The 8248-nt window shown below is 45.5% G+C and overlaps 1 protein-coding gene and 1 long non-coding RNA gene across 3 annotated transcripts in view; one reads left to right on the forward strand and one right to left on the reverse strand.

Moving 5' to 3' along the window:
* The window catches only part of AMPD3 (adenosine monophosphate deaminase 3), a 32386-nt gene extending 32199 nt beyond the window's left edge, over positions 1–187 (reverse strand). Inside the window, exon 1 of the mRNA XM_027651070.1 lies at positions 69–187. The gene's annotated coding sequence lies outside the window, so the exon portion shown is untranslated. The remainder of the gene's footprint in view (positions 1–68) is intronic.
* A 370-nt stretch (positions 188–557) lies between these two features.
* Positions 558–7802, forward strand: LOC113950818. 2 transcript variants are annotated; one of them, XR_003528895.1, is made up of 3 exons: positions 558–662; positions 1313–1430; positions 7711–7802. It is a non-coding gene; the product is annotated as an uncharacterized LOC113950818 (long non-coding RNA). The 2 variants fall into 2 exon arrangements; XR_003528894.1 differs by having other exon boundaries at positions 1335–1430.
* The last annotated feature ends 446 nt before the right edge of the window (positions 7803–8248 follow it).

The raw sequence follows: 8248 nt of genomic DNA on the forward strand, positions 1-8248 counted from the left end.
CTGCGCTGCCCGGCCCGGCCCCGCCCCGGCGCGGGGGGCGAGCGGCGGGCGGGGCGCCCCGTCCCTACCTCGGTGCGGGGTCTCCGGGAGGACGCGGCGCTTCGGGCTCCGGCTGCACCTGTGGCGGGGCAGGGACGGCGCCTCCCCCGCGCGGCCGCGGCCTCGGCGGGAGCCGCAGGAGCGGAGGGAAGTCTGCTTGTTCCCTTCCCCGGCCCCTTCCCCTTCGGCGGCTTCGAGGCAGAAGCGGCTCTGTCACATGTCCCCCGGCCGGCGCGGCGGGGAAGGAGGGCGGGAGGGGAAGGAGAGAGGGAGGGAGGGAGCTGCCGCCCGGCCCACCTCAGCCCGCCCGGGCTCGCCTCAGCGGTGCCGCCTTCCCGGGCGCCTCTTTCAAAACTCCTCAAAAGGCGCTTTAATGCAGAAAAACTTTGGTTCGAGAGCAGAGCGTCGCAAGGCTGGTGCGGAGGTGACAGCCGAGGGCTGTGCTGGCCATGTGTCCCCACAAGAAGTGTTTTCATCGGTGTCCGCCCTTCAGCGGAGCAACGCGGTTGAGGCGCTCGTCTATATTTAAAAAATAAGAAAAAAAACCGCCAAACCCCGAAAAACTTACTGGGTAAATAGCCCAAGGCAAATAACTAAAGCTCAAAACAAGCGTGACTCAGCAGGTATGAGGATATTAATATGTGAAATATTTTGACCTTATTTTGAGAGGTTCTGGACCCCAAACCTGAAAACTTTAGGCACTTGTTTGATAAGTTTTGGTTACAATACTTGGAGTCCAGTCTGAAGACATTTAGGTATAAAAGTATCTTTATGATGCAGGGAGGCACTGGGAATGAAGTGAGTGTAGAACAAGGTACTTTCTGTAAAAAGACAATCAGGGTAAAGGTAGATCTCCCAAAACGTGAGGGATCAGGTAGTTCTGTGTCCCCCCAGGTTGGTAAGCATAGAAATGCTCCATTCATAAACCTCAGGGGATTTTGGCTTCAGAAACTCCTTTACTTCACACAGCTGGTGAAAACACGGAAATTAAAAGAAAGGAGGTGACCATACCAAGTCTGAGTTGCAAAGAAGACCGGATATTTTGACTCTTTACACTGGTATCAGCACAATCACCATCATATATGCTTGTAAAAAAGGCTAAGGATTATGGCCCCAGCTGTTGTAGGAGACATGCACCAATCCAAAGCATTCAAAAATGAGTCACCATAATAATAATAAAAATTTTTAGAATAGCATTAATGCTACAAAAATAGGCATTGTTTCTTAGCTTGGGAAAAAAGACTTATGCTGCGTGTACGTGTTTCTCCCACAGTCACTCTGAATGTCTTCATCAGCTGCTGCCGGCTACACCCAGACGAGCCAACCACCTCCCGGAAAACTGCATTCTGTAAGTGTCTGTGTGACTCACGGCTGCCCTGCCCACTCGATATGTGAGTAAAGAACACCTGTTGCTGCTGGCCATTCAGTGCACCCCTTGATTGCTGAGCTCTTAGTGCTGCATCCTCTCTCCCAAGCGCCTGCCTGAACTTGCCCGAACTTGCCTGCTGTCGTTTGCCTGGCAGTCTGGGCTCCTTGCTGTCCCTCTAATCGTAACTGTGCCCTGCCTACTGGACTCAGGTATCCCACGGCTTCTCTTCTCAGCTTGGCAAATGGGGCTTGCCTCCACGCTTGATTTAATCTGCCTTCTGTGGGATGCAAGAGCCTGGAATAGTTCCCTCTTGTGCTGACTTCCTGCCAACTGCAGGGAAAAAAATAACGGTCTCGGAGATAACTGTGTTTCTGCAGTTTTCTTTCATGAAAAGGGACAGCTCCGTATTCCCCTAGTGAAGAAAACCTTGCAGTGGGAGTTCACATATTGCAGAAGCCAGAGAATTAACACACAAATGAGACCTCAGAAATGCCTTAATAAAAAAAAAAACAAACAAACAAACCACTTCTATGGGCACTGAAGTGCAAATCCGTAAGGATGTAGGACACTTTTTCTAGGTAACCATGAGTATTTAAATGAACTTTCCTTTTGTAACAAGTTGGAAAGTCTTAAAGGCAAACTGAGATCATAACTTAGTAAATATATCTGTAGTAACTGAAGCATTAAAAAGATGCTATCACGAGATTTGTAATAGGAGCAGGATGGATTGTAAGAATAGGCTAATGGTAATAAATTAACAAGAAAATACTTCAAGTCCTCCCACATTTTGCAGCAGCAATAACTGTGATCAGTAATTTTACAAGGTGTGTTCAAAACATACATTTGACTGGTGGGTTCAGTTTCCTGTCCCATCTCTGCTCTCATAACAAACAATTCACGTGCATCTTTGGAGAATGGAAGTAACGTTAAGCTGACAGCAATGAAATAGCATATTTTCAACACAGATGTTGTTGTACTCTTCCATTGCACAAACCATAAAGCATTAAACTTTGCATCCAGACTTAGAACACCTCATGATTACAGTCAACACCTTGTTAAACACATGCCCTCTGCCCCATGAAGGAGTCTTTCTGCCAGTCCAGTTTGTGGTTAGGCTGTACTTTTATACACCACACTGAAAGTAGTGCAGGTGTCTCCATAATTATTTCAAATGTTGTGATTCCTGTTGCAAAATGTCAGTACTTTCTGAAGCCATCTGGGTGTTAGTTCACTTCTTTTGTGTAACAAGCACTAGTTCTCTCAGGTAAACTTTGCTATACAAGAAAAAAAGCTATACGCTTCCTTTTACCACAGAGTTACATCTGATCACATTTATTTATATGTTTTTTTTTAAAAATCTGTATTTCCATTGTCTTCAACTTGTTTTAAGCCTTATTTAGAGATTACTCTTGTGGTGACAGTATGATTGATCCAGCACACATGGTGTTGGACTGCTCTTTTGCAGTCAGTCTATTTTAACGAAAGGAAATGCAATAAAAGTTTTAAATTCCAGCATTTACTGAGGAATGCAATAAAATAATAAAAAAAACCCTAAACATACATTATTACATTATTACCAATTATTTTTAGAAACAGACAAATCTTGTCTAGGAGATGATTAAAGCTGGAATGAATACTCATCCAAATGGTCTCTCATTTTCACTTGAGATTGTTTCAGCTGTAATAACATACTGCTTTCATTTGAACGGTGCCTTAAAAGCTAATGGAATTTGAATTCATTTTGTAAATAGTTTCACATAACTGACTGTGATATTGATAACAACAAAACAACTAATGGATCAAATGAAATATTTCAATCTATAACGTAGCCATTAGTGGCACCCAAGCAATATTGGACCTGGTACTTGCTTTTCTGATCTTCAATCAGTTCAGTTAATGATATGCTTGGAGCACATGCATTTACTTATTGAAGACTTACTGATATTCCAACAGCAAAAAACCTCATGGTTGAATGAAGTTATCTCCAAAAGCCAGAGGGGAGGTTTGTGCCAAATGAGAAATGTAGATGAATGGCATTATCAAATACTCTCCACTATAAAGGAAGAATCATTTGACTTTTTAAATGAAATAATGTAGAAAATTGTAATTGTTCAAAAAGAGAGAAAATTGCTCCACTCAGTTATTGAAATGATACAAAGCAAATCATATATGTTCTTTTTACAAAGCCAAAAAATCAGAAAGCATCATCTTTCTTATCACTACTTTTCATAAAGCTTGCAGAAATTATTTGGGCATATGAGTATTCAGTCCTGTAATTGAATTAGAGCAGTTAAAAGCTCTTGATACAGATGTTTGGGTCTTTCTCAGTATTGAGTTAAAGAGGAATTTGAAAATCCAGAAGCTTGGTTCCTACTCTAAATATAAGCAGCAAATTTTCTGTGTTTTGGGGATTGCCCAAGGCCATTCCAGAAGCTATGTGAGAGCAGAACAAGGAGGAGAAACCTTGATTAGGCCAGTTTTTCACAAACTCCATCTTGCATAGTGGTTGTGTTCAGAAGACAACCATACAAGGTACAGCTACGCTTACAGAAAGTGCAAAATGTTTTTAAAATCACTTGCACTGACATTAGGACTGAGAGTAGGTTTGGAATCCAGCTTCTTGGGCTTTTTCAGTCAAGTGACATTCTCCCTTCTGAAAGGATACCTGTGAGTATAATTGTCCTGTAGTATGTTATTATGAAATAAAATACATACAGTATGCAAATATGAGTCTGTTTAAACCAGAAATAGAAATGGGAACCATAGACATTGTAAAAGGATGTGACTGTTCAGCCACTGCTTTAAAACTAAACTGGGAAAGTATCTGTACAGTCCAAATAATAGGACTCTGAAACAACATAACAGAAGTTTTCCATGGAATATACTGTAATACTTTGTTGCACAAGAAAGCTTTACAAGCAAGATGGGACATTTTGGTGTGTTTGGAATTGTAAGCTGCCATTTGGATATTTGGAAAGCTTCCTTTCCAGCCACTTGGCAAATTCTTTGCTGGCATCAACTGCTTTGCCTTGTCACAACATATAAAACACTGATTTAAAACCAGCTTGCCTGAAACCTACTTAGCTTGGACTTTGCAAGTAGTTCCCCTTGATGGAAGACTGCCTTGCTCTGACTTTATACATAATTTATCTGAAATTCTGGAACTGTTCAAAGAAGGAGAGCTCTGACTGCATTAGCCAAACCTGTATGTGTAGCTGAACAGCCTTAAATCTGATTCATAAAATGGAGAATTTTCGGAAAGTTACTTTTCACCCCAGTTATGTGCAAGACAGCAGAAATAGTTTTTAATCACCCCTCTGGTGTATAATGCTGTTTTACTCAGCTTTGTTTTAAGAGGAATTTTGTTTGCTCGGAATGCACATAAAATAAAATATTCAGCAAGCAACAGTCTAATAAATTAGACACTACCAGGGCATGATAAATAATGAAACAGTGTAATTACAGCTCACAGAGGGGAACCCTTTGGTCTATTTTGGAAATCCCTAAAATAAAGAATATTCTGAATTAGGTCATTTCTGCAAAAGTCGGTGCTGGAATCTAACCCGTATGTTTAGAATCGGTTTTACATGTTATGTTTGCAGTGGAAATGCAAATAGTTCCATTAAGTGCTACTCATTTCTGCATTGGTATTACTTTTAGATGGCCACTGAATTTTTTTGTGATAATTTGTGCTAAGGGTTTGCATCTGGGTTCTTTGGCCCTCCTGTTGTAAGCTTCCTTCCCAAACAACAGGTATCTGTGTGGTGCAGATGGAGCACATAACTGCCCAGAAACTGGGAAATGCGAGATATGGTTTAGATGTGACTTTACACAAAGGTCACGTATCCTTAAATGAACTCTGGGCTGTGTGTTGAACTGCAGTCTTCCCTGTCCCCACTGTGTCTCCCCTCTTCTCTCTGTTTTACAAGTATATTTTCCAAGCCTCTCCTTTCACAAGAGTGAGTGAAACTCTGCAGCCTCCAACCCGAGAGTTCATTTGTATGTGGGGATTCCTGCTGACCATTTACAGCCCAAATAAACCTCCTGTGTGTTGCCTGTGTAGCACTAAGCAGGCAGAGTTGGCAAGAAACCCAACACAAAATTTTCATACTCTCATGTAAGAACCTAGACTTTCACCTGGGAGTGGGAATTGCTTTATTATTTTATCCAGTCTGTCTGTGTAAAAAACAATCTGGCTGAGTAGCCAGGCCTGTGCTTTTATTTATGTTTTCACTGTTAGGGTGGTCAGGCACTGGAATAGGTTGCCCGGGGCGGTGGTGGAGTCACCGCCCCTGGAGATGTTCAGGAGGTGTCTGGATCCAGTTCTGGGCAATGTGGTTTAGTGGTGTAGGGCTCATACCGGCGGTGTTGGGCTGAGGGTGGGACTGGATGATCTTAGAGGTCTCTTCCAACCTTGATGATTCTACGGTTCTGTGATTTTAGATGCGAAATGACTTACAGAGCCCTTGTCCTCTTTCCAAAAAGCCCATCTAAGCTGTCAGCCGTGGGGATCCGCAGCTTGTGACACTTCCCATCTTTCTTGTCCCCTACCTAGCCCGTAGGCAGAGCGCGGCACGGTTTGTTCCTGGGGGCGGTTCTCCGGGAGGGTCCCGCCGGGATGCTCCGTGCGCTCCGCTCCGCTCCCGCGGGGGCCGCTCGGCGCCCTCCCCGCGCCCGGGGCCGGGGCCGGGGTTATGTAAAGAGCCGCGTTACGCAAGGAATGCAGATTTACCTTACGTAACAGCCCGTGCCTGCCGGAGCCTCCTCTGTGCGTGCCACCAGCGCCCAGACATTAGAGGGAAAAGCGGTGTTGGCGCTGTCAGAGATCGCTCCGTCCGGCTCCGGAGTGACCTGTTTGCTGCTGTGGCTCTTCTCACTCGGGCGGTTTCCTGTAACTCCCGCCTCTTCCTTAGCCTTGGGGGACATTCCCTTCGGTGAAAATAAACAGCACACATACCTGAGTCATATTGGTGCCCTTCTCCGGGGGTCTAAGGAAGACTTTACTGGTTCATCGTTATTGCACGGAGTGAAGTTAATCCAGTGTGGACAAAGGGAAATTGCAAAGTCCTGGGTATCTCAAGCACTATATTTCAGCTGCTGCCACAGTCAGAGGACCTGATTCCAATGCCTGTGTCCAAAGGCAGATTTCCAAGTCGCTTAAGTGTCTTCAGGACTAGAAAAAAGACCCCCATAGCTCAGAAGTCTGTCTCTAGGAGATATTAGGAGAGATTCCGGAGGTGGGGGCCTGTTGCTGTTTGTTTACCCTCTTGTGTGCAGGCAGAGAATCCTCGGGTGCTGAACACTTGGGATACTTTCATGGAGTAGTAGATGCTGTCAGGGCTTTTGTGCTCGATGCCTCACTCAGTTCCCTCTGTACTAATTTCTGATCCTGCATCTTTCCACATCTTTCCTTCCTGATTTAGTGACTGATAAGTTGGGGGGGTGGGTGTACTCTGTTTGGAGTGTTTGGGTTGGTTGGGTTTATGTTGGTTTGGGTTTGGGGTTTCTCCATGGAAAGGCCTTGAATTCCATAGGTACCTTGAAGGATTGGTGTACAGGAGTGCTCAGCTCAGGGCTTTGCTCTGGTTCTCTACTTGGACGTTTTTGACCACACACCTTCATACTCCTTCCCTTTTTCACTTGTTGCTAATACCCAGCCTGCCCCATCAGGAAAACCCTGGATGAACAGAAACAGCAGTCAACAGATGGTGTCAAAGACAGAGCAACCCTTTTCCTGTTGTGCCTCACCTGTATTGCTTTATAATCTTTACAAACTGGAGCTGGAATCTGGACTGTCCTGACTGTTATCAGTCAGTGAATGTCTTCCAAAAATGAGCCCAGTTCCATTTTCAGCTCTGTGTGTTTTGGTGTCCCAACCATCCTGTGCTGGTGAGCTCATTCTCCAGCTTCCCTGTGTGCTGTGAGCAGGGGGGTGGACGTGAGCCAGCCGTGATCCAACAGTTGTGTGACCAGACACAGCACAGCTCTTGGAGCTTTTTGCTTCTGCTGGTTAAGAACAGCTCCAACCTGGACTAATCTCTTGGAGACTCAGGTAGCCAAGAGAGACAGGAGTAGGTGAAAGCAAATATGAAAAGACAGGTGACCTGCTGGGTTAGTCAGCTGTTTGAGTGGCTTATTCCTGTTATCTCCTGTTGTCCAGTGGGATAAGCAGAAAGTAGGGAAACAGCCAGTCTGCTCAGATCCAGACAGAAGTGGGAGAAAAAAAGAGCTTTTAAACTCAGTGCCTGCCTTCCCTGTTATTGTGTTTCTGAGATTCAATGAACTTTTTGTTTCCAAAACAGGAATATCAAAGGAGTCCAGAACCACATGAATTTCAACAAGGGGAAGTGCTGGATTCTGCACCTGGGATGGGGCAACCCTGGATGTACAGCCAGCCTGGGGAATGAGAGGCTGGACAGCAGTGCTGCAGAAAGGGGCCTGGGGGGCCTGGTCGATGGCAAGTTGAAGGTGAGTCAGCAGTGCCCTGGCAGCCAGGAGGGCCAACCCTGTCCTGGGGGAATCAGGCAAAGCATCACCTGGGGTCACCAGGGATCACCTGGGGTCATCCAGGAGTCATCCAGGAGTTATTGGGGATCACCTGGGGTCATCCAGGGGTCACCTGAGGTCATCCAGGAGTCATTTGGGGTCACCTGAGGTCATCCAGGGGTCACTTGGGGTCACTTGGGGTCATTCACAGGTCAACTGGGGTCATCCAGGAGTCACTTAGGGTCACCTGAGGTCATCCAGGGATCACCTGAGGTCATCCAGGAGTCATTGGGGATCACCTGGGGTCATCCAGGGGTCACCTGAGGTCATCCAGGAGTCACTTGGGGTCACCTG

The sequence above is a fragment of the Corapipo altera genome, unplaced genomic scaffold, assembly GCF_003945725.1.
Source record: "Corapipo altera isolate COAL_440 unplaced genomic scaffold, ASM394572v1 78, whole genome shotgun sequence".
Taxonomy (NCBI): Eukaryota; Metazoa; Chordata; class Aves; order Passeriformes; family Pipridae; genus Corapipo; species Corapipo altera.